Source organism: Schistocerca piceifrons, chromosome 4 (assembly GCF_021461385.2).
Source record: "Schistocerca piceifrons isolate TAMUIC-IGC-003096 chromosome 4, iqSchPice1.1, whole genome shotgun sequence".
Taxonomy (NCBI): Eukaryota; Metazoa; Arthropoda; class Insecta; order Orthoptera; family Acrididae; genus Schistocerca; species Schistocerca piceifrons.
Window position 1 is genome coordinate 380,070,872 of NC_060141.1, and position 26,920 is coordinate 380,097,791.

A 26,920-nucleotide genomic window follows, 5' to 3' on the forward strand; every position below is an offset into this window, starting at 1 on the left:
AACATTTGGAAATAGAACAAACAGAGTATCAAACTGAGCCGGGTGACAACTAGTTTTGAAAAAAAGAATGATTTAATTGCTTTAAAGTAATCTCAGTATCTAATAGAAATTTAGTTATTGTTTTTAGGAAAATATTTACACGAATTTTCGTAGCCAAGCGGCAAGCTGAAAATGGACCAATGGGGGTATGAAACTGCCCAGCGTGAGATCTACTTTGAAAAAGAAGAAAAACAAAGATTGCCTTGAGAGAAAATTTTTGACCAAATTTTAAAAAATATCCTTTTGTATGGGAAGAGTAACCAGAAAATATAATATCATACGACATAAACGAATGGAAATAAGCTAAGTAGACTAATTCTCGTGTCGAACGATCACTCTTAGATACCGTCCGAATTGTAAAAATGGCAGCATTAAGTCTTTGAACAATTCCTGAACTAGGGCTTCCCACGTAGTTTACTACCTAGCTGAAGACCTAGAAATTTGAACTGTTCAGTTTCACTAATCAGATGCCCATTCTGTGAAATTAAAACGTCGGGTTTTGTCGAATTATGCCTTAGAAACTGTAAAACCTGAGTCTTACTGTGATTTAGCGCTACCTCATTTGCTACAAGCCATGAACTTATGTCATGAACTGCACTGTTTGAAACCGAGCCACTGTTGCAGACAACATCCTTTACTACCAAGCTAGTGTCATCAGCAAACAGATACATTTTGGAGTTACTCGAAATGCTAGAGGGCATATCATTTATATAAATAAGGAACAGGAGTGCCCCAACACTGACCCCTGGGGCGCCGCCCATTTGACCGTACCCCACTCAGACCCCACATCACAACCATAATTACCTTTTGCTGTCTGTTGTTACAGGTGAACCGAATGTGAGCTACTCCCCGTATTCTGTAATGGTCCAACTTCTGGAGTAATATTTTGTGGTCAACACAATCAAAGTTAAATAAAAAAGAAATATGCCTAGCGTTCGAAACTTTTTGTTTAACTCATCCAGTACCTCACAGAGAAAAGAGAATGTAGCACTTTCACTTGTTACACGGCTTCCAAACCCGAATTGTACATTTTATAGCAAATAATGTGATATAAAATGACCAATTATCCTTACATACACAGACTTTTCAGCAACTTTAGCAAACACTGATGGCATAGAAATAGGTCTAAACTTGTCTACATTATCCCTTCCTCCCTTTTTATAAAGCGGCTTTCCTACTGAGTTCTTTAATCCTTCAGGAAACTGGCCACTCCGAAAGGAAAAATTACAAATGTGGCTAAGTGCTGGGCTAACACGTGCAGCAAAGTACTATAATATTCTGATAGGCTCTCCATCATATCCATGAGAGTCCTTAGTCTTCAGTGATTTAATTATTGTTTCAATATCCCCCTTGTCTATATGAAAGAGGAGTATTTCAGACATCAGTCTCGGAAAGGCATTTTCCAAGAGATATGATTGCCTGCAGAAACTAAATATTAATTTAGTTCACCAGCAGTGCTCAGAAAATACCTGTTAAATATTGTACATTTATCAGTAACAGAAATATTTTTACTACGAACTGACTTTATATCGTCGACCTTGTGCTGCTGATCCGATGCTTCCTTCACAACCGACCATACGGTTTCAATTTTATTTTGTGAATTAGCTTATCTATTTGCGCACCACATACTCTTTGTCTTACTAATACAAATTTTAAGCACCTTACAATATTGTTTGTAACGGGCAACTGTAGCTTGATTGTGACTACCTCTAACATTTCGATATAGTCCCCGCTTTGTTTTACATGATATCGTATCCCACTAGACAGCCACCCAGGATGCCTATTACTGCTAGTACCCCATTTAGAGCGTTCTAATGGAAAGCAACTCTCAAAGAGCATGAGAAATGTGTTAAGGAAAGCATTATATTTTTCATCTATGTTATTGCCACTATCAACATCTTGCAACTCTCTACGGCCGTTGAATTAACTTTCTTACATACACTCCTGGAAATTGAAATAAGAACACCGTGAATTCATTGTCCCAGGAAGGGGAAACTTTATTGACACATTCCTGGGGTCAGATACATCACATGATCACACTGACAGAACCACAGGCACATAGACACAGGCAACAGAGCATGCACAATGTCGGCACTAGTACAGTGTATATCCACCTTTCGCAGCAATGCAGGCTGCTATTCTCCCATGGAGACGATCGTAGAGATGCTGGATGTAGTCCTGTGGAACGGCTTGCCATGCCATTTCCACCTGGCGCCTCAGTTGGACCAGCGTTCGTGCTGGACGTGCAGACCGCTTGAGACGACGCTTCATCCAGTCCCAAACATGCTCAATGGGGGACAGATCCGGAGATCTTGCTGGCCAAGGTAGTTGACTTACACCTTCTAGAGCACGTTGGGTGGCACGGGATACATGCGGACGTGCATTGTCCTGTTGGAACAGCAAGTTCCCTGGCCGGTCTAGGAATGGTAGAACGATGGGTTCGATGACGGTTTCGATGTACCGTGCACTATTCAGTGTCCCCTCGACGATCACCGGTGGTGTACGGCCAGTGTAGGAGATCGCTCCCCACACCATGATGCCGGGTGTTGGCCCTGTGTGCCTCGGTCGTATGCAGTCCTGATTGTGGCGCTCACCTGCACGGCGCCAAACACGCATACGACCATCATTGGCACCAAGGCAGAAGCGACTCTCATCGCTGAAGACGACACGTCTCCATTCATCCCTCCATTCACGCCTGTCGCGACACCACTGGAGGCGGGCTGCACGATGTTGGGGCGTGAGCGGAAGACGGCCTAACGGTGTGCGGGACCGTAGCCCAGCCTCATGGAGACGGTTGCGAATGGTCCTCGCCGATACCCCAGGAGCAACAGTGTCCCTAATTTGCTGGGAAGTGGCGGTGCGGTCTCCTACGGCACTGCGTAGGATCCTACGGTCTTGGCGTGCATCCGTGCGTCGCTGCGGTCCGGTCCCAGGTCGACGGGCACGTGCACCTTCCGCCGACCACTGGCGACAACATCGATGTACTGTGGAGACCTCACGCCCCACGTGTTGAGCAATTCGGCGGTACGTCCACCCGGCCTCCCGCATGCCCACTATACGCCCTCGCTCAAAGTCCGTCAACTGCACATACGGTTCACGTCCACGCTGTCGCGGCATGCTACCAGTGTTAAAGACTGCGATGGAGCTCCGTATGCCACGGCAAACTGGCTGACACTGACGGCGGCGGTGCACAAATGCTGCGCAGCTAGCGCCATTCGACGGCCAACACCGCGGTTCCTGGTGTGTCCGCTGTGCCGTGCGTGTGATCATTGCTTGTACAGCCCTCTCGCAGTGTCCGGAGCAAGTATGGTGGGTCTGACACACCGGTGTCAATGTGTTCTTTTTTCCATTTCCAGGAGTGTAGTTTGTAATTCTATGTGACATTTGTTTGAGTACTAAAGCCTTTTAGTGTCAAAATTTGTGCCTTATGGTCTGAAAGGCCATTCACCCTTTACCTAACAGAATGCCTACCTAGTAACGAAGATTGAATAAAAATATTGTCTATGGTAGTGCTACTGTTTTCCAGCATCCTAGTTGGAAAAAACATAATCTGCATCAGATGAGTCAGAACCGTCAGCGGGAGCGCACCGATGGTTCCTGCTATTACTAAGGCGAGTACACCGTTCTCTTGTTGCATATTTTTACGAGCTTCAAACACGAGGAGTGCAGTACTGCATAAGAACTGTGATTGTTGTGTACAGATGCGAGCTGAGCTGGCGACCCTTCGCTCACAGCTTCAGGCTGCTTTGGCTTCCGTCACACAGCTTGAGGCTGCTGCCAAGAGGCGTCACTGTGGGGGATCGGACGCGGGGACGCGAGGGACGTCAAGCACGTCCCACGTGTCCTCCGATCGGTCCACTGCTGTGACCTCCCCGGGTACTGGCTGCACTGAGGTTGACCCCTTACCCGTGGTCGAGTGGGAGATGATTCCAAAGTCTGGCAGGTAGCGAAAAACTTCCCGTGCGGTCGATCGTAGGGCCTTTCCGGTTCGTTTGACGAACGGGTTTCGGGCGTTATCTGTGGCTGACGATTCAGTCGTCCATCTTGTTCCAGAGGAAGCTTCTCAGCCCACAGGGTCTGGGCATTCACAGAGGGTGGATTTGCTGGTAGTTGGAAGCTCCAACGTTAGGCGCGTAATGGGGCCCTTCGGAACATGGCTGCCAAGGAGGGGAACGAAGCTAGTGTGCACTCGGTGTGCATTCCGAGGAGAGTCATTCCGGATATGGAAAGGGTGCTTCCGGATGCCATGAAGAATACAGGGTTCAGCCAACTGCAGGTGGTGGGTCATGTCGGTACCACTGACGTGTGTCGCTTTGGATCGGAGCAGATTCTGTCTTGTTTCCGTTGGCTAGCAGAAATGGTAAAGACTGTCAGTCTTGCTTCCGAGATTAAGGCGGAGCTCACCATCAGCATCTTCGATAGAACCGACTGTGGTCCTTTGGTACAGATCCAAGTGGAGGGTCTGAATCAGAGGCTCAGGCCGTTCTGTGACCGTGTAGGCTGCAGATTCCTTGGCTTGCGCCATCGGGTCGTGGGCAGGTAAAACACAGTAAGGTAGTTGTAGAAACGATTGGTATTGTAGTTGTAAATTGTCGTAGCTGTGTTGGGAAAGAACCAGAGTCCAAGCCCTAATAGAAAGCACCGAAGCTGAAATAGTTGTAGGTACAAAGAGCTGGCAAAAGCCGGAAATAAGTTCAGCCGAAATTTTTTCAAACGATCTAACAGTGTTCAGAAAGGATAGATTAAATACAGTTGGTGGTGGAGAATTTATTGCTGTCAGAGTTTGCCTTGTAGCGAAATTGAAGTAGATAGCTCATGTGAAATAGTATGGGTAGAGGTTATACCTGACAATCGGACTAAACTATTAATTACGTCGTTATACCGAGCCCCCCCCCCCCCCCCGACTCAGAAGACATAGTTGCTGAATAGTTAAAAGAAAACTTGAGTCGCATTTCAAATAAGTACGCCGCTCATACAATTATAGTCGGTGGTGACTTCAATCTACCCTCGATATGCTGGAAAAATTATGCGCTTAAAGGTGGTGGCAGGCATAAAACATTATCCGAGATTGTACTGAATGCTCTCTCAGAAAATTATTTTGAACAATTAGTTCATGAGGCCACTTGAAGCGGAAATGGATGCGAAAGCATACTTGACCTTTTAGCAACAAATAATCCTGGACAGTGAGTGTTGTGACGAATACAGGGATTAGCGACCACAAGGCAGTTGCTGGTAGGCTGGATACCGTAGCACTTACAAACATCAAAGAGAAACACAAAGTGTATCTATTTAAAAAGCCGATAAAAGTGCTCTTAACGCCTTTTTAAGAGACAGTCTTTACTCCTTCCGATCTGATCATGTAAGTGTATAAAAGTTGTGGAACGTTTTCAAAGAGATAGTATCGACAGCAATTGAGAGACATATACCACATAAATTAATAAGTGATGGTACTGATCCCCCATGGTTCTCAAAACGGGTCAGATCGTTGTTGCAGAAGCAACGAGAAAAGCATGCCACATTTAAAAGAACGCAAAATCCCCAAGATTGGCAAAGTTTTACAAAAGTTCGAAATATGGCGCGTACTTCAATGCGAGGTGCTTTTAATAATTTCCACAACGAAATTCTGTCTCGAAATCTGGCAGAAAACCCAAAGAGATTCTGGTCATACATAAATCACATCAGTGGCAAGACGCAATCAATATCTTCATTGCGCGATAGCAACGGTGAAGACACTCATGACTGTGCCACTAAAGCAGAGTTATTAAACACAGTTTTCCGAAACTCCTTCACCAAAAAACACGAAGTAAATTTTACTGAATTTAAATCAAGAACAACTGCCAAGATGAGAAACATAGAAGTAGATATCCTCGGTGTAACAAAGCAGCTGGCCTCCGGTCCAGGTTGTATACCAGTAAGGTTCCTATCAGAGTATGCTGATAAAATAGCTCCATATTTACCAATTATATACAACCACTCGCTCACAGAAAGATCCGTACCTAAAGACTGGAAAATTGCTCAAGTCACACCAATACCCAAAAAGGGAAGTAGGAGTAATCCGCTGAATTACAGGCCTATATCACTAACGTCGATTTGCAGTAGGTTTTAGAACATATTCTGTATTCGAACAGTATGAAGTACCTCGAAGAAAACGATTTATTGACATATAGTCAGCACGGATTCGGAAAATATCGTTCTTGTGAACAGGAGATGTCAAATTGATTCCATATTTTTAGATTTCCAGAAGGCTTTCGACACCGTTCCTCGCAAGCGTCTTCCATCCAAACTGCGTGCCTATGGAGTATCGCCTTAGTTGTGCGACTGGACTCGCGATTTTCTGCCAGAAAGGTCGTAGTAACAGACGAAAAGTCATGTAATAAAACAAAAGTAATATCCGGCGTTCCCCAAGGAAGTGTTATAGGCCCTCTATTGTCCCTGAACTATATTAACGACATAGGACACAATCTGAGTAGCCGTCTTAGATTGTTTGCAGATGATGCTGTCATTTACCGTCTTGTAAAATCATCAAATGACGACCTGTAAAATGATTTAGATAAGATATCTGTATGGTGTGGAAAGTGGCAACTGAACCTGAATTAAAAAAAAAAGTGTGACGTTATTCACATGAATACTAAAAGAAATCGGCGAAATTTCGAGTACGCGATAAGTCACACAAATCTGAGGGCTGTAAATTCAACTAAATACTTAGGGATTACAATTACAAATAACCTAAATTGGAACGATCGCATAGATAATATTGTGGGTAGAGCAAATCAAAGACTGCGATTCATTGGCAGAACACTTAGAAGGTGCAACAGGTCTACCAAAGAGACTGCTTACACCACGCTTGTCCGCCCTATTCTGGAGTATTGCTGTGCGGTGTGGGATCCTTATCAGGTGGGACTGACGGATGACATCGAAAAAGTACAAAGAAGGGCAGCTCGTTTTGTATTATCGCGAAATAGGGAAGATAGTGTCACAAACATGATACGTGAATTGGAGTGGCAATCATCAAAACAAAGGCGATTTTCGTTGCGACGGAATATTCTCATGAAATTTCAGTCACCAGTTTTCTCCTCCGATTGCGAAAACATTCTGTTGGCACCCACCTACATAGGGAGAAACGAGCATCACGATAAAATAAGAGAAATCAGGGCTCTCACACAATAAATTAAGTGCTCGTTTTTCTCGCGTGCCATTCGAGAGTGAAACGGTAGAGAGACAGAATGAAGGTGGTTTATTGAACCGTCTGCCAGGCACTTTATTTTGAATAGCAGGGTAATCACGTAGATGTAGATGTAGACATCGACTACTCTGGGAATGTCATAGGCCGCCAAAGGTCGGGGTGGTGTTCCATATCACCGATATATTACATTGCACTGTCGCAAATGCACAAACGATTTTTTCTCTACTCGCGACACTATGGGCTCCTCATGTTCGTAATATATTTAAATCTATTCCTTACCAAAATGCAATTGAATCTGAAGGCTGTTTTCATGGTTGTGCTGAATGTAGTGTACATTCTTTGAGTGTTATGTGACGTCATATGCTAGGTGTTCAAATATTAACATTAACTTGCCCATTACAGGAGGAAGAGGCCATTCATTCGATTGGTCATCAGCATCAGAACTGCACGAGTTTTTTGTTACGTGGAAAGCAGTGATGGTCAAGCTGGAATTGCTCATTGGTAATACAAAGGCTCACAGATGGTATTTAAACTGTCAGAAGCTTGCTAATCGTGGAAACGGAGGCTGCTGCTTCATGACATCTGAAACGGCATACCGAGGAGATTGTCTTTTATGGTTTCATACAGGGCCTAGAATATTTCTAAATTTGAATCTCTCATCTTGGCTCAGCACAGATTACGTTCAATCGAGGCTTTGTGTTTGGACTTATTACTTTATCCTTACTCATTAAAATCAGATCCTCTGTGTTGAATAAATAAATATTCTTGTAACTGAAGTTAAATTTTAAAGTTTTCACTGTCCTTCCAAATTTATTTATTTTACGTATCCACAACATGAAATTATTGTAGTATTTGTAGAGCATTAATAACATACACACAGAGCTTAATTACGTACAAAGAAACAACTGCAGAGAAAATCCCATAAAATCAGACAGAAAGTAATCATGACAAAAACAGTAGGATTAACATTTTCAAATGAACCTGTAAAATACAAAGATAAAAAACCAAATGAAGCTAATTTTCTACACATTCTGTGGAGACCCCAGTATTAGGCAGTTTAGTTATCAGCAGCACGTTCACTGATAGTGAATGCATCCGGAAATTTCTAGCAGAGTAACAGCCGTTTTTGGTCCTGTAGGTCACCACGGCGACAAATTTCATCGTAACGCTGTAGCCCCATTTCTCGAGGTTGACTTTGCATCGTTTAACATCAGTTCTCAGTCTGTTTAGAATCTTCCATGTCACATACGGAAGGAGAGAACCTGTAGCTGGTTCCTCTTTGACATTCATTCGGCGTGACTTAGACAACGAATCCCGCCAAAGATCCATCCGACGAGTTCCGCGAGATGAAGGAATTGCTGTAGCCGCCTGCATGGAGCTCTTAGTTGATCTGAGTATTGGCCGCCGAGGCTCGTCTCGAAACAAGGGATGTTTGGGATCAATTAGGGTTTTTTTCTCCATATCTGAAACTCCTTTCCTGAAAATAGATAGGGATGCTGTACCCATATTTTGGTACAGTTTACTGAAGGCGTTGGTCATGAACAACCTGACATAATGCGCCCAATCACGTTTAAAGCTGAATCAAAGTGTTTGGCGAGTACAGGATTTTGGCAGACTAGTGCAGAATGTACTGCTGCGAAGAAATATAGCATCGAGACAGATGTTCGGAGTACTTTTGGTTGATCGCTCCAGGTGGTTCCTGCAACTTTACGGATGTTGTTGTTTCGTGTAGATACTTTCAGCTTTATTTCTTTGCACAGGGCTTTGCCTTTAAGGGAACAGACTATATTTACTCTAACGTATTTGGGAACGTCGCAGTGGAGTAGTTGCTCTGCATCTCCAAGTGAAGTTCAGTCTCCTTTTAGCATCCCCATTAAATGAAATACACAAAATTGTGTCTTAGGATTTGGCTTCAGACGGTTATCGTCGTAGTGTATGGCTAGCCCCAAGTGTACGATTCGATTCGTCATTTCCTGTCAGAATGGTCACAGTTTGTAATAACTGACGGAAATTCATCGAGTAAAACAAAAGTAGCACCTGACCTTCTCCGAGGATGTGTTACAGGCTCACTGTTGTTCCTGAGCTCCATATACGATTTAGATCATCTGAGCAGCCCGCTTCGATTTCCATGTAGAGTCAGTAGATGGTCAAGACGAATTGTAATATGACTTCGACAAGATACCAGTACGTTGCAAAAAGTGGCAATTTACTCTAAACAATGAAAAATGTGTAGTTATCCATATGAGCTCCAAAAGGAACACACTAATCTTAAAGTAGACAACGAAGCACACAATTCTACAGGATGCAAACTCAGCTAAATACTTGGGGATTACAATTACCAATAGCTGCAATTGGAGCGACCGTATAGGTAATGTCGTGGGGAAAGCAGAATAAAAACTACGATTTATTGGCAGAACACTTAGATAACAAGTCTACAAAAGAGGCTGTTTACACTACGCTTGTCCGCTCTCTTCTGGAGTACTGCTGTGCGGTGTCGGATTCGCCTCAGCCATGATTGACAAAGGATGTGGAAAAAGTTCAAAGAATGGTAGCTCGTTTTGTATTATAGTGAAATAAGGGAGAGAGCGCCACGGATACGATACACGAATTGGAGTGGTAGTCGTTAAAACAAAGGGTTTTTCGTTGTGTCAGGACCTTCTCATGAAATTTCAATCACTAACCTTTCTCTCAGAGTGTGAAAATATTTTATTGGCGTCCACCTACATAGAAAGAAATGATATAGTAATAAAATAAGAGAAATCAGAGATTGATGGAAAGATTTAAGTGTTCGTTTTTCCCGTGAGCTGTTCGAGAGTGGAATAGTAGAAAAATAGGTTAAAGGTAGTTCGATGAAACCTCTGCCAGGCACTTAATTGTGAATTGCAGAGCAATCATGAAAATGCAGATACAGATGTAACAACAAGGTTTGGAGATCTTGCAACATGCACATATTAATGTGTCTGGCGGTGTTGGCTCAGGTGTATGCCGTACATGGCCGAAGGTGAGGCTGGCTGATGTTCGACACAGTATGAGGCGACCTAGGCACCCAGATACTCGTCACCGACCTGTGGCTGGCTTGCGGCATCTGGTGCTGGCCGACGCCCAGTGGCTCAGTTGCTGGGAGGTCCTCAGTTCGACCATAGGCCGATCAATGCTGGTCTAAGGCGCTGCAGTCATGGACTGTGCGGCTGGTCCCGGCGGAGGTTCCAGTCCTCCCTCGGGCATGGGTGTGTGTGTTTGTCCTTAGGATAATTTAGGTTAAGTAGTGTGTACGCTTAGGAACTGATGACCTTAGCAGTTAAGTCCCATAAGATTTCACACACATTTGAACACAATCAATGCTGTGGCTGAACCCTTTTGCAGGTCGTCCAGTCAAGATGACACCTGATCAGTGGCAGCTTCACGTTGGAAGTCCACGCCACTCGACGTGTTGCCGATTTGATCTCCAACCTGGTGAAGCGGCCATTATTTACACTGAGCGAAAAAACTGGAGCGTCGCCTTTTTGAAAACTCGTCATTTTCCCCCGTACCAATCCAATAATTTGCCTCAGAAGTGCCTGCGCCCTTGCCGTCATGCTGCACTCCAAAGGGGACAGATCTGTTCAGTGAGGTTGCGGGTCTGTGATATCCGTAGAGAAGGATTGAATCGTCTGGGGGCTGTCGACAGTGTCGAAGGTTACCACGAAAGTAGATATATTGCACATCGCACTGAAAAATGTCGTTTTCGGCAGCGAAATGTGTGTAAAGGAACGTCCCTAGGAAATGAGAGATTTCATTGACTCCCTTTATGCCATTTCATGAGGCCTCTTGTAGTGGGACGCGAAATTGAAGCGTCACCCCTCCACCAGTGTCAGCCCAGTTTGCAGGTGAATATAGGTTTAATTTAGTTTTTGTTTGTGTATTTTTTGTAATATTTGTAATGGTTGTGAATTGTCTAAAGTTTGTATTTATTTTTTATGTTTCATGTACGGAGAGGGCGGCGCAACGAACGAAGACAGCATCTTCGTTGCCGGGACCAGAGAGAAAATTGCTGGCCACTATACGTCGCGGGTCGACAGCCAAAGAGCAACAGAAGATCCTGAAACCGAATTGTTGCGTCGTGCTTCTAAAACTTGAAAAATTTTGATTTTTTTAATGCTTTGTACAACAATGACGTCATAGAAAGTTTAATCATGTGTAAGTGTTCTGTCCTATCTTGTCAAGGCTCAAGTTCACCTCTATATGAATGAAGATAATAAAGTAGTGTATACTACTATACGTGTTCCGAGAATTTATTTATGAAGAATTATGTGAATGAATTAATAATCTATTTGACAAGATCATTAATTTTGACAAAGTTCTTCGCGAGTTTGAGTCTTTAAAGTTTATGCAATGTGGTTCTAATATTTATTAAATCAGATTACTGCGTTAATATAACTTCTGAAGAAACAAAACGACATCTAAATTGAGAAAAAGTTTGCGCAAACGAATAGGACTGAGTGACGTAATTCTGCGCATACGACTCAAATGATGATGTTTTAATTACAGTTTCGTTCAAGAACCATTCAGAGACAATTTAAAAAGAGTTTAAATAATTTTAAGTGTGTTGTAACTGACGTAGGTGACGAAGTCTGCACATGGTCATATGTCCAAAGAAAATAATTTAAACAAATCTATACGTCGTTACACTACACCGTGGCGACCTTATAAACAGGACTTGTGTGCATCTAAGGCACACAGGTACGAGACAATTAAAACATCAAAAGTCCTTCGGAAGTAAACGCGAGTCTTCGTGGAGCCTACACCAGACAGCGGCGACTTCACGGGTGTGGGCAACTGACGGAGCGCAGCCAAGCAGTACAGCCACGCAGTTATTCCACGAGAAGGCGCATCTGTTGGGCAGCAGCTGAACGCTGCAAATCCCGACAACCTTTTCCTCCCTAAACTAACAGGCCCAGTACGTCAGCTGGGGGGCGTTCCTCCGGCTGGTATTACAGGTATTGCTGAGGGCTTCGCCTGTCTACGGTGCGGCCGGGCGTGGTTGCAGCCAGTGACGTCTCCGGTGTTCGACTCAGCGTCCTGCCGGTTGCGGTAGCGGGGTCGCAGCATCTCAGCGGCTGCATCGACGGCTGTTACTTCTGCAGCCCATAGCAGCACACTGATCACCGAGAACTACAAACTACAATATTAGTGTCCGGTGAGTCTGTTTCAAGTTGGAAGTGGAGTGTTGTACATAGGGAGTGTGCTTTTACAGGGTTGTTGATTACAAGTCTGCGTGTGTAACTAGTTAATATCTTACAATAATGTCGGGAAGTGAAATGTCAGACGAAGAGCAATCCACGTCCGATATGAGCATGAGATCCCTTTTTAGGGCGATCGCTAAATTGAAACAATCTAACGAAGAATCTACTGCTAGATTAAAAGAGGAACTAAAACAGGAATTAAAACAGTCTAACGAAGAATCTACTGCTAAATTAAAACAGGAATTAAAGCAGTCTAACGAAGAATCTATGGCTAGATTAAAACAGTCTAACGAAGAATCTATGGCTAGATTAAAACAATCTAACGAAGAATCTATTACTAGATTAAAACAGTCTAACGACGAATCTACGGCTAGATTAAAAGAGGAACCTAAAGGGGAGCTAACAAAATCGACAGACAGGTTACAAGAACATCTTAATGAAACCAGTCGAGAATTAAGTGATAAAATAGAGGCTTCTAAAGTTGAAATGCAGGAAAAACTAGTAAGACTTAGTAATAAGATTGCTGGTAATTGTAAAAGGTTAGAAGAACATATCCAGGAATCACGTGAGGAAAAAGCTCGCATGCGAAATGATATTACTGACTTAACCGAGAGACTAGATAATGTCAATATCTTAGTTGTAAATGAAATAGAGAAAAATAACGATAAGTTACGAGATGAATTTTCTATGCAAACAGAAACTGTTCGTAGAGATTTATTAGAATCTATTAAAGAGGTCTCTACCAAACCTGTAGAGATTTCTTCAATAGATAATGTAGAATTAGAGACATTAACGCATCAAGTAGAAAAAGATCATACTGAAATAGAAAACATGAAATTTTTAGTTACTGAAATATGCAGTAACCTTGAGACCTCCAAAGATAATAACATTGACGAAGGTTCAGAGCGTTCACATAGTGAACACAGTGAAGAATTGATATTAGCTAACCGCGTATCCAATACAGAAATGCGAATACCGGAAATTACTAAACGGTTATCGGAATTAGATAATAATGAAAACATTTCAAGTAGTAGAAGCAATAACGTAATCAGAGACAACAGTCGCATCGTGTTTGCTAGCTCGGACGACAACAATACAAATAAAGAAATCACGGCAAGCAAATCCGACGCAACTCCGTCTCTGCAATCTAAACAAAATCCAATTATGTCTCTCGCAGAATGTTTGGATGATATAACGACAAATTCTAATGTAGCAAGTCGATTTCCTGTATTCAAACCAGGAGGCGAACTTCACCCAATAATCTTTATAAAAGCTTTTGAAACTTCATTATCCCCTAAATGGAGTAATGAAAAACGGATTCAGTTTGTAATAGGACATTTAGAAGCAGAAGCTGCGGAATGGGCAGTACTGCATAGAACTGAATTTAGGGACTGGGATGATTTTGTTAAGCAGTTTAAACAAAATTATTCGTCAAGAGGAAAACAACAACACTTAACTTTAGAGTTGTTGGACCCTCCTCCTTATTCTAAACGGTGGAGAGGTTATAGGAATTATTTCAAATGGCATTTAAGCCGTGCTAAATTAATTGAAGAACCAATTATTGAAAGTCATCTAATACGAGTCCTAATTAGTAGGTTACCGTATTATGTAAACAAAGAAAAATGTTATTCTACGAATTGTCCATCCGAACGAGAAAAGGAAGACCTTGTATTAGTACGATCTCATCCTAAAAGTTCGAAGATCAATAAGAAATGTAGAAAATTCTTCTTTATCTTTGAAGGTCCATATGCTGTACATAAGATTGTACATCCCAAAGCGTAACTTCTTATGGAACCTTCATCAGGTGTAATTAAAGTATTATATAGTGTCGATCAAACGAAACCCTTCATTCCTAAATAAGTTAATATTTAGTATATGTTACATACGGAAGAGCGTTCATAGTTTATTCATGTGAAGTTTTTCGTGATAGTCACGTGTTATTTTTAAAGAAATAACAGGAAGTTTAAACAAGTGTTCTACAATTATCTACCGGTACTTCAACAAGAGAAAGATAACTAAAAGGGGATTTGTGTTGAAGAAATTTTGTTATTAGGTCAGAAGGAATTTTGTATATTTTATATTTACTCGGATAGTAGGAACCAGAGGAGATGGTTAATAATTTTAGGGACCATGGGCGTTCAGAGCAGTATGGCTCACGAGAACATAGCAGAGTGCCTTTAATAGAGATTTGTAATAGTGTTAATATAGAACACACCAAACGGGGCTCTCTCGCTTGTTTCTCCTGAATAAATGGCCATTACCCAACAAAGTGTCCGAAGGTAAAGAAAGCCGTGCCGAGATTCTAAAGAAAGTTTTGCTTGATTTCTTCTTGACCTCAGACATAAATAAAGCATTAGGGAAAAGAACGACGTAAAGTAAATAGTACTATTAGTTATTGGGAGAAACTTATTAGTAATATACATTAGTGGAAAGAATAACTCTAGTAAATGAATAAAACTGAAACTAACCTATCACAATTTGAACACTCTGTCCATATGTAACAACGTTAAAGAACGTACTAAATTATTATTTACTAGCAACTATTAAATGAAAAGGAGTAATCTCCATATATTCGGTTATGAATTACCATAATATCACAATTAAAAGTAAATGACAAATAGTCACAACAATATCGTCATAAAAGGATTGAATCTATCTAATAGCAAGGACTTTAGAATACTGAAAATGTGAGAAAAAATGTATAATATTAACAGTTGAATATTGTATATAGAAGAAGTTTTATTTTCGGTTAAAACCTGACAAACTGAGCTTGAGGGTGGGGTATGTACTGGGACGCGAAATTGAAGCGTCACCCTTCCACCAGTGTCAGCCCAGTTTGCAGGTGAATATAGGTTTAATTTAGTTTTTGTTTATGTATTTCTTGTAATATTTGTAGTGGTTGTGAATTGTCTAAAGTTTGTATTTATTTTTTATGTTTCATGTACGGAGAGGGCGGCGCAACGAACGAAGACAGCATCTTCGTTGCCGGGACCAGAGAGAAAATTGTTGGCCACTATACGTCGCCGGTCAACAGCCTAAGAGCAACAGAAGATCCTGAAACCGAGTTGTTGCGTCGTGCTTCTATAAATTGAAAAATTACGATTTTTTAAATGTTTTGTACAACAATGACGTCATAGAAAGATTAATCATGTGCAAGTGTTCAGTCCTATCTTGTCAAGGCTCAAGTTCACGTCTGTATGTATGAAGATAATAAAGTAGTGTATACTACTATACGTGTTCTGAGAATTCATTTATGAAGAATTATGTGAATGAATTAATAATCTATTTGACAAGATCATTAATTTTGACAACGTTCATCGCGAGTTTGAGTCTTTAAAGTTTATGCAATCTGGTTCTAATATTTATTAAATCAGATAAATTGCGTTAATATAATTTCTGAGAAGAAACAAAACGACATCTAAATTGAGAAAAAGTTTGCGCAAATCAATAGGACTGAGTGACGTAATTCTGCGCATACGAGTCAAATGATGATGTTTTAATTACAGTTTCGTTCAAGAACCATTCAGAGACAATTTAAAGAGAGTTTAAATAATTTTAAGTGTGTTGTAACTGACGTAGGTGACGAAGTCTGCACATGGTCATATGTTCAAAGAAAATCATTTAAACAAATCTATACGTCGTTACACTACACTCTCCGTGTTTATTGTGAGTGGGGATGTGTCTAAAACTACGTGAATGAAACGCTCGACGGAGAGGTTCTGTTTTCCAGTGTAGAAATGTCAAAAGAAGGGGTGATGTATGGTGAAATTTTGTGGCGATGTGACGTCATAAAACCAACTTACACCTGGCACGAACTTCTAATCTCTGGCCATTTTTTTCAGCATGTGTCGACACCTTGCTCTTTAAAGCGTCACCTAGCTCGAAGGTGAGTTCGTAGGGCGCCACTGCTTTTGTATCATTACAAGGTAACGCTGTACACTAGTCTGAACCAAATTTGGCACTCTTTGTCGCAAGGGTGCAAAATGACGGGGTTTGAAAAAAGTGACCCTTTAATTCTTCTGCGCAGTGAATATGTGTCAAAGCGGAATTCTTATCTGTGGAGGCCGCCAATATCACCTACGCCACATACCGAATCGTTCCTTTTTTTGGTAACTCGCTGGTCGTAAAATTTAAACTTTTACGTCCGGAAATATCACAGTTCATAAAATGTTCCAGGCCATTATATTATAGTCGAATGGATTTCACTGACTCCCTTCATGCCATTTCATGAGGCCTCTCCACGTCTATTCTGAGTGGCAATGTGTCTAAAAGTGCGTGAATGAAACGCTCGACGGAAAGGTTCTGTCTTCCAACACCGATGTTTCGTCTTGATATTCGGAGGACATTGTCAAGAGCGGTCGTAGTTTCTTTTAGTGTCCGATTCACCATGGCTCACTATTGACTGCAGCAAAATTCCATTCACGCGTGCTTCTGTGAAGTGGCGCAAAGTTACATATTTTTAATATCCGAGCGAAATTGGCCGATGTCGACTGCCATCATTCGCTGTTGCCATCGCCGCATGGTGGAAGACAGGTGCACATCTTCTTCAGCATCGGAATCCAGATGTCATTAATTTCACGCCATTCTCCTTCTCGGTATAACTGAACTGTTTAAACATTGGCTCACAACCATGTACTTCAAATGGGACCATGAGTTCAATGAATAGCCGGGTGGCGTGATCATGGGGAGCCCCTGAAGCCTAATTATAGCAAATTCCTTTATGGAGAAACTCGAGAAGCAGGCATTGGTAGCGGCCAACAAGAGGACGAATACATTGTTCCGATACGTTTGTTTTGTGGACACATGGCAGAGAGGAACTAGATCTTTTCACGAGCATCTCAGCGGGATCAATCAGAAGAATAAGTTTACCATGGAGGCGGAGTTAGGTGGAAGATTACATTTTTTAATGTGCTGCTTTTCAAGGCCACACGGTTTACCGATAACTCACGTTCACAGACCGTTACCTACACCGAGATTCTAACCACCAACCGCAACAAAAGCGAAGCGTCATAGAAACGTTGGCCTATAGAGCAAGGAATATCTGCAAACCGGAGCTGCTTGACTCATAATTAAAACTTCTTACCAGTGCAGTGCACAAGAATGGTTATTCGTTCGCTGAGATAAAAAGGGGATTAAAATCACCGCGCACAAATCATAGCAATGCGCAAGTGTCTATGAAATAGGAAGTTCTCCTGCCTTTCACTAAGGACGTTACTGACCGTATGGGATAAATCTTAAAAAACAAAACAAAAAACGGAACATCGCGATAATCTACAAGCATACTCGCCAGCCGCTGGAAAAAGTAGGAATTTATACGATTCCACGAAGTGTACGAGGGTATTACGGAAAGAACTGTCAACAAACGACTAAAAGAGCATAAGGGCAATTGCAGAAGAGGGGATTCTGACATATAAGCTGTAGCGGAGCACGATTTGCCGCCAGGAGACCACAACATTCATTTTCATATGACTCAAGTTCTGGTAGCCATAAGCAGATACCATGAAAGGCTATATAGAGACGTCATAGATACTGTAAAACACCATACGAATTTCAATAGGAAGGAGGAGGGTGTGAAATTGAATGATACCTGAATTCCGGTGCTGAAGAAGATGTATACCAACCAGTCTTCCATTAGAGGTGATAGCAACAACGGCCAATTGCGCTCTGGTATTCAAAATATGTGACGTCACGCCACAGGATACGTAAACTTAATTTTGCTGCAGTCAGTAGTGACTCTGGGTGTGAATCGGACACTAAAAGAAGCTACGACCCCCCCTTGAACATGCCCTCCGCAGTCAAGGAAGAAACGATGGGTTCAAACGTTAAATCCATTCGACCACTTCAGGATAGCCTTAAACATTTTATTAACTGTAAATCGCTTTTCACCGAACGCCACGCGAACTGCTACCCCATTGTATTATAGCAGCAGACTTTCCTTTGGTAACGAGTCCTCTTGTCTTTGGCTCGCACAGTTACAGTACGGGACAAACGTGTCAGCGAGTTTTTCAGAAGGTTAGGATCGCAAGTTTCCTCTTTGCATACTTGCTAGCGTTGAAAAAAGAAATGAATATCTTAAAGTACTCTGCGTATTACCGCAGACATATGTCTTCCGGAATAATTCTTTAAAGGAAATCATAGCTTGGGAAGAAAGTAATGATAAACAACAGGAATCCGTGACAGAGGTGTACAATTATCATTCACAGTGATGTTGGAGCCGCCCTTTCAGCGGGTTAGTTCTTAGCAATAATGAAGTACTCGATAAATAACCAGTCACAAACTGAGGGGAATAGTAATGTCAATGGCAACAACAGTAGAAGGTAAAATATAACCGTCATAACTTTTTACTAAGGCTGTAAGCGTCTGAGAAATGAGCTGAATGTACAGCCACAAAAACCTTTGATCGTTTCCTCAATAGCATATTAATTTGTCAATTATCGTAGGAAATATTAACTATAATCTGAATTCATAACTTTATTTAATATTTAATTAAAGACAGGGTAGTATGGATAATGCAGCAGATAGGATGCTTACCGTTCTATTAAATTTGTGTTTCACTTGTAACAGAAGTAGTGACAAAGACTAGTGTATTGATTCACATTCTCAAAGTTTTTGGTCATAACACTACAAATTTTGGGCATGTCCTCGTCAGAAAAATTTGTTGTGCAAGAGGTATAAAACGTTCCAACAAAAGGAAGTGAGATCACGTAACAGTCATCGAACATTAATTTACTGTTCATATCTGCCATCCTAAACAGTCCTTTATAAACCTACAAAAATTTGTAGTTTTGTTGCGCTTTTGTAGGTCTTGAATTCGAAGCTTTAAATTTCCCATAGTAAGCTTTTGACTTTCATGAGTTTTGCCAGCCGATGTATAAATACTGTCATTATCATCTGACACTCAATAATTGGTGCTAGATCAGGGACCGAGCGAGGTGGGGCAGTGGTTAGCATACTGTACTCGCATTCGGGAGGATGACGCTTCAATCCCGCATCTGGTCATCCTGATTCAGGTTTTCCGTGATTTCCCTAAATCGCTCCAGGCAAATGCCGGGATGGTTCCTTCGAAAGGGCACGGCCGACTTCCTTCCCCATCCTTCCCTAATCCGGTGAGACCGAAGACCTCGATGCTCGATGTTTGGTCTGCTACCCCCCCCCCCCCCCCCCCCCACACACCGAAACAACCCAACCCTAGATCAGGGTATCCCCAAGACTTCGCGACAGATTACGGTCTCATTTTTAATTTGCTAAATCCAGCCAAGATATGCCCTGATCTGTATACCACCCAATCAACACTCCAGAGATCAAACAAAAGTTCTGTTGTCCTGTGTGCTGAGCGAGACTACCCCGTCATTTCGAAGCAGCAGGTGACGACTCAGTTGACTCTCGCTGCTCCTCTGCACACTTCGGGGGTTCTTGTAACCGCCTCTCTCTACTACACAGCAATGCACTGTAGTCTTCATAATCAGGCACGTGTGATTATAAGCACTGTTGGTAAATTTTTGTCAGAAAAAGCAAACGAGGAAGCAAAAATATCAATAAAAAGTATGCTTAAGAGGTGTACAAGAACCACCAGCTACTTCAATCGCTGAATAAAGAGAGTAGAGGAGGAGGAATAAAAGTAGCTACAAGTTCTACCTGAGGCTTCATTACGTAGGAAAGTTGCAGAAGAAGGAATAATAATGTCAAACAGGGTATCAAGAAATTACCACATGATTTCCATATGACATATCTCCATTTTTTTACATTGGCAGTGCCTTAGTAAGCAACAATGGCTGCTATTCTTCATTTTTTTACCCCTTCTTTGGTTTATGAGAATTATCCTGGCAATGCATGGTCAGATTTATTTTACTTTCGATGATACTTTGTTTTCGCGACTGTCTATTGTTATGTAATGTAGTGAGAAACTGTTGACTTCGAACAGCTATAGTTATCAAATTATTGCTTACACTGACATAACCTGTTAGCACAGTCATTTGGAGACTCGCTAGCTTTGAGTTACAAGTTAAGCGAGATACAAAATTGGCCCTAGGCTTCAATTGCCGAAGTGAACATCCCCTATCACGCGTTGGTCGTTCACGACGAAGCCCTCACCACTTTCTTTCTCCCCTCCCCAAAACTCATCTGGGTAGCAACTGGCCAAGCAGTTTTGTGCGCTATCTGTACGTCCTGCTCATGTCCGTTTTACTTTAATTATAGTCATAATTCATCATGTCACCTATTCTATTTGTTCATTATCTCGTTTCCCCTAGCAATTCAAAATACACATCACATCATTGTTCGTTCACCAACCGTAAGTATTCACTTTAGTCCTTGGCATCACTTCAACCTCTCTGTTTCCTTCTTTAGCTGTCCATCAAGTGATCCACTTCAATTGTTCCAAATACAAAGATTCATCTACCGATTCTACGATTTCACTGTTAATCTGCACAGTCTTTTTTCGATGTATTGATAATACATTATTTTAACTCTCTTACCGACTGATTTGCAGACTTATTTACAAACTCGAATTACTAAGTTCATCCATTTCGTATCCAAATTTATTTGCAGTAGTGGCCAACATTTTAGGGTTATCGTGAAAATAAAGTAGGTTCATGTACGTTAGTTCTACGTGTATTACTTCTTTTTTCCCAGCTTAGAGATCTAAAAAATTACTCTAGGGTTGATCAGAATAATTTTGGTTAAACGAGAAGTTTTTCCAGTCATTGCACTGTTTTGATGAAGTCCAACTGACGTTGCAGCAGACATTCTACTGTATTACAACAGTGGATGAATCAATGAGTTGCTTCTCAAAGGCTATCAGCACATATTATGTGATAATTGAATCGAAACCTTTCTAAAAATCGATGATCTCGAGACCAAGTGGCCACTAATTTTCATTCCTCCATTATACAGCTTAGCTCACGTCCTAAAAATGGTCCGTTGTCGTATATTTATTTCTAGAGCATTCTCGTTCCTTTGCTTCATTAGATTACGATGTTGCAATAAAATATAAGACATTGGTGACAATGACAGTGAATATTATATACAGTATGGAATAAAAGCTGATAAATACAAATTTTTATAATCTTAGCCTCTTTAGTTACTTCATAAGGTTTCGTTGCCGTTTGGGGAATTGTTTTTTCTGTAGACATCCTGCAAAGCGGAACAAAAATAACACGAAACCCTTTAATCATTTCTTTTGAAATACCATCATATCCAGGCTCATTACCAGTCGTTTCTTTATACAAAACTGCAATTAACTACAACAGTTGCCTTGATTACCTGTGCTTCAGCGATAACTAAAAAAGTTTTATATTTTTATTTTCATCCCATAAATTAAAGTAGTTTGTATCTTCGTTCATACTGTAAAGCCACCTGATGATGTGTGACGGAAGTAACCTACGGTAACACTACCAGTCCTTTCTCTGCTCCATACTCGAAAGTAAAATTCTATCTGCTGATCTGACAAAAAATTCCGCGAAGTTGTTGTCTTACGTGAAATGGGTAAAAGGATCAAATGCGATCTGTCTATCCACTCTGCTACCATCGAAATGTAAGACGATAGAGAGCTGGTCGAAAAATTACATCCTTTTTCCCAAAATTGTTTCACCCTGGAAGATCGTAGTGCAGTTCCTCCTTTAAATTGCTGAGCAAGCTTCTGAACGACAGATACTGAAATAAGTCACCAGTAGATAGAGAATCAACTTGCCTCGCTCAACAGAAGAAGGCCGACTAGGCCTGATACTGCTACAATTCTACAAAGAGTTTGTAAAGAATCTTGTACCTCTTCCAGGAGCAGCTCGCTGGAGAAGCAAAGCGCTCCTAGGTACTGTAACAGTAGGAATGTCATTCATTTTTCAAGAACGGTCATTGAACAAACCCACAAAACTATATATTTATATTACCGACGTCATTAAATTACAGGATTTTGAGAAAAATTTATGCTAATTTATTCTGACATCTCTGGAGATCGGAGATCTCTTCGGAAGGATGAACGTGCCGTTAAAATAGCAAATAAAATAATTTAAATATATGTGGCATCACAACTAGGCTGGAAAGCCTCAAGGCAAAAGTAAATAAAACGAACATATGCAAGGTGCAATACAAGCGGCTGAGGGCCACAACTAAATTTGAAATTTTTAAAATGTATTATCATAATCTTTAAGGCGGAAGGCCCCAATGTTTTTGCTTCGAGGGTAATTTCAAGAATAAGTTTTTAAGCGGCTTAAGACAAAAAATTGATTTTATAAAATTCAAAAATACATAAAGTCCAGTAAACAACAAAAATTTTAAAATCATTGGCTATGATAGATTATAAGCAGACAATTAAAACACCGGTGAGAAGGACAATAAAGAAAACGGCACTTAGAAGCCTCTAGAGAGGACGGTCTCCCCTCGTTCACTTAGGTGAGACAGGTGGTGAGCCCAACTACACTTGATCCGTCGGAACCGAACCAGGGGACAGATACGTACCGACCGACACAACGACTTGCTTGCCACCAATCAGTACATGAGAACACAAATACAAAAAGTTACGAACGTGATTATCCACAATGAAATTGGTATTAGCTGTCAAAACTGCACACCATGTTGGACAGCGACAACAGGTGAGGAAAGGACGCTGCCTTAAACAACGTTAGTGGCCAGGTCAGGTAACCGGAACACTAACGGCCACAAGGCAGAAAATTCCGCTGATGAACGTGAATTGTAGTCAACCGATACAGTTAATTCTACCTCTTGGCGGCTAAATTTCTCAATACAAACACTCGGTGTTGCTCACAGGAAAACCTCCCAAGAGTGAACCACCGAAACGAACCACACAACATGAATAGACGTGGCTTGGGTACTTAAAACATGTCTCAACTTTGACGTCCTGGGTCTGTGAACCACGAAGCTCGTAGCGATGGGACAGCTCCACACACACACACCCCGACACTGCGCAGGGACCACCCTTGAAGCCAGCCGACTGCACTGCGCGGAGATAACTTCCCTGGTCCGCAGCAACCGACCGACTGCCTCAGAATGCCGAGAACATCTAAAATAGTCCTCAGTAGGAATAACGCCAATTACACACAGAACCTGACAAACCCTTGCACAAAGACGTGAACGATACCCAACATCAACTAAGCACGCACGAAGACAAATCGGGAGTCAATGCGCGCGCGCGGGCGCGCGCGCGCACACACACACACACACACACACACACACACACACACACACACACACACACACACACGACTCATGAACGATCGGGGAGCCAAAACGATTCGTCCGGTAGGACTACCGACCGACGATCCACCAAGACCGTGGCCCGGCTCCAGTGATGCGTGGCGGCAAAGATCGGGCGAGTCATGTCGACGCAGACCTCACTGCTCCAACCCGACTGCACTAGTGCCGCATTGCAACCCCCCTACTGGCAGGTCCGGACTCGCTCCAGACACGTACCAACCGACTGGCAGCCCGAACTCGATACCCGAACTCGCCTTCGACAGACAACAACCGGGAAGTAAGTCGAGCAAACATACTACGAGATGGAATATATCGATACGCGCTGCTAGCGCCGGTCACTGTCAGGCAAAGCAGCAACTCAGTGACAGTAGTAATTTAAATTAACATAGTAAGGTGGAAGTACGTTTAAAACAGGGTGTAAAATACATGGTGGCGGGAACACGAGCCATGCACGGCTCATCCGGAAAGAGGAGCAGCTAAAGAGAGATCCGATGAAGAGTCATACGAGTCTGTCGCACCAAGAACCAGACACCTATCGCCAATCCGCACACCAGTCGATGTTCGCCTGTGTCCATAACACCACAGACCCCACACAACGGGGTGTCTGCAAGGTGAATCCAGTGAAGGCGTGACTGGCATACTTGTACCCCATTCACCGTAAGGTACTGTGCAGACTGAATATCAGTGGATAGATAAAGAGCACACACCGATCACCACACTACATCCCAGTCGACCTGGGGATGCTTCCCCTGAACCACATTTGGTGACCTGTGCTGCTAAATAAAGCCATAGATCGCCTTCAAATACATTGGCAAATATTGCAGCATGGACACAGTTCGAGGAAAAAATGGAGACAGGAAAACAAGGGAGGTGGAACGTCTGAGTGCTAGGCAGGAACTGACAGAGAGCCTGGTGCAAAGGACTCCCGCAACAGACTTGTATGGCAAAGGGGCAATGGCGCCATAGCACTATTTGAGGGCTAACAAGAAGGGCTATCACTCTATCAGGGTTATTATGCAGGCCTATACAGTGCCTGCACCGCGAGATGATGACGGTCTCGTACCTTATCTTCAACAGCAGGCTGTGGCTAACATATAATGCAAATTGCGCTAGCGTGCGGCAGTCTGTCGATGGCGGAATGGAGAGTGTCTGTGCCACGTGGGGGATACGTGACGTCAAATATACATTTACAAATAGTGTCCATTGCAGAAGTTGGAGGGCTCGTGAATGATGATTTAGGAGTCCAGCTTTTAATTGGGGTAGTAGGTGCAAGCAGTTGACGGAAACTGTGCGCCACAGACTACTCGCGGTATAGGATTATAAGCATCGGATAGTATACACAAAGGATTAGCTATGCACAATGGATTAGCGCTGTCCTCAGGAAGCCTGCACCAATAACCATACCACTCGATTTATGGACGTTAAGGCAGCTACCAAAGCTTCACCAATGACTCCCTGACCTCAGCACCACTTCGAAGAACCAAGACGAGATTGACCGCATAAACAGTGCTGCAAAATACATATACACTGAGAGACGTCCCAGACACGCGTTGACGGAGGCCACAGGCAATGGTTCCATATCGAAAGCATACAACAGTGCAGAGAGTGGGAAGTCTTGATGCACTGAACGGTGGATAAAGATGAAAGAAGTAAGACGGCCGCCGAAGAGTACATGTGCGTCGCTCCACGAAGGAGACGCATTACGTCGTCGACGGTAGCATCAGAGTATCCCTTGTTGCGGACCATCCTTTCCAGGTACTCATGATCGACCCGATCGAACACCTGGCTGAAATGTGACCAGAACTCCAGGCACACGACGAGCGTGAGCAAGAGCTATTACGTCTCTTAGCGACAGAGGGCAGTGTGGATGTTACTGTGATCTCCAAATTAGATTTGATTAGGGGAAGCCACATGCTGCGCCATCCAACCAAGAAATGCAGCCTAAAGCTGGGGTATCACATATTCACGATGCACCACAAACAAGGCTTGAGGATGGGAGTGAGGAGACCATAAAGGAAACCATCTAGGTCCCGACAAATTTCCACCAACACTGGAGCCAGTAACGGACGAAGTGACGATAAAACTAGTGGGATACCTTCAGGGCCAGGTGACTTGTTCATAGAACCCATCTGGATAGCATCATGGACTTATCCTCCATGACGTCAGATCCATCATTTATCCCCAGGTACCAAGACGAAGGACAGTTGGGAGGATGGTGATGTTGTGCAGAGTAGAGCATAACATAAAGGGGATGGAGTGCAGACCCTGTATCATGTTGGATGTCTAAGGAATGCCTGTCATAAGAACATTGATCGAAGTCCTTGGACAGTGGCATCATTGTGCTATCAGGTGGTACATAGATCATAGACGCTGACCATCATTTGTGCATGCCCTGACCATAGCCCCTTCAAGGCGACATTAAGAGAGGGCAGTAAGCGGTGCCTTGGCACGATTGACTGTCTCCTGGCGCTGTGGCGAATACGAAATCATTCCTTCAGAATGCTGAAGTAGAAATTATGGGTTATTTTGCCGCGCCACGCCCTCTGTAACTAATCAAGGCCTTGTGGATGGCGGGCCATAAGCAGAGGACCCACCATGAGAGGGCAGACTGATATGTATCGTGACATTGTCGACAGGCTGTGGTCTCAATGAGCTGCTGGCAGTCAGGTGAAGCAAAATGGATCTTGTTCAGTTTCCATAGTCCCCAGCTGCAACACACCTTGGTGGCAGAGATTGACAGCGCAGGTATGGGCACCATGGTCAGAGAATGCAACAGGCCAGACTTCAGCAACCTGCATCCCACCGAAAATATTGCGGAATATATGAACACGATCGAGACGAATGGAAGAAACGTTAGTGAAAGGCTTAAACGCCAGACGATCACCGAGAATATGCCATCAAAAGTCCACAAGGTTTCGGTGTTGAACAACTGGTGCTAGCACGGTTCATGGGAAGTGATGTGGCAGTTGGTCTTTGGGTGCCAGGGTGGACTTGAAGTCACCTCCCATGATCAGGACTTTCTTCTCGCCCAATAATAGGGACGTGATCGCCTCAGAGAAGAAAATAGAACGTTCTCGTCGATGGCCCAAGCCATATGGAGCATAGAGGTTGATGATCATGTTGCCACCAAATGTGAGAGCCATTCCTACGGCATCAGGGTGATAGCCAACCGTATCACTGAGGACACCGTCACATACTAGCACCACCACCCCACTACCAGTAGGCGAAGGATGGGACATCTAAGCCATAAAGACATGGGAGGCACGAA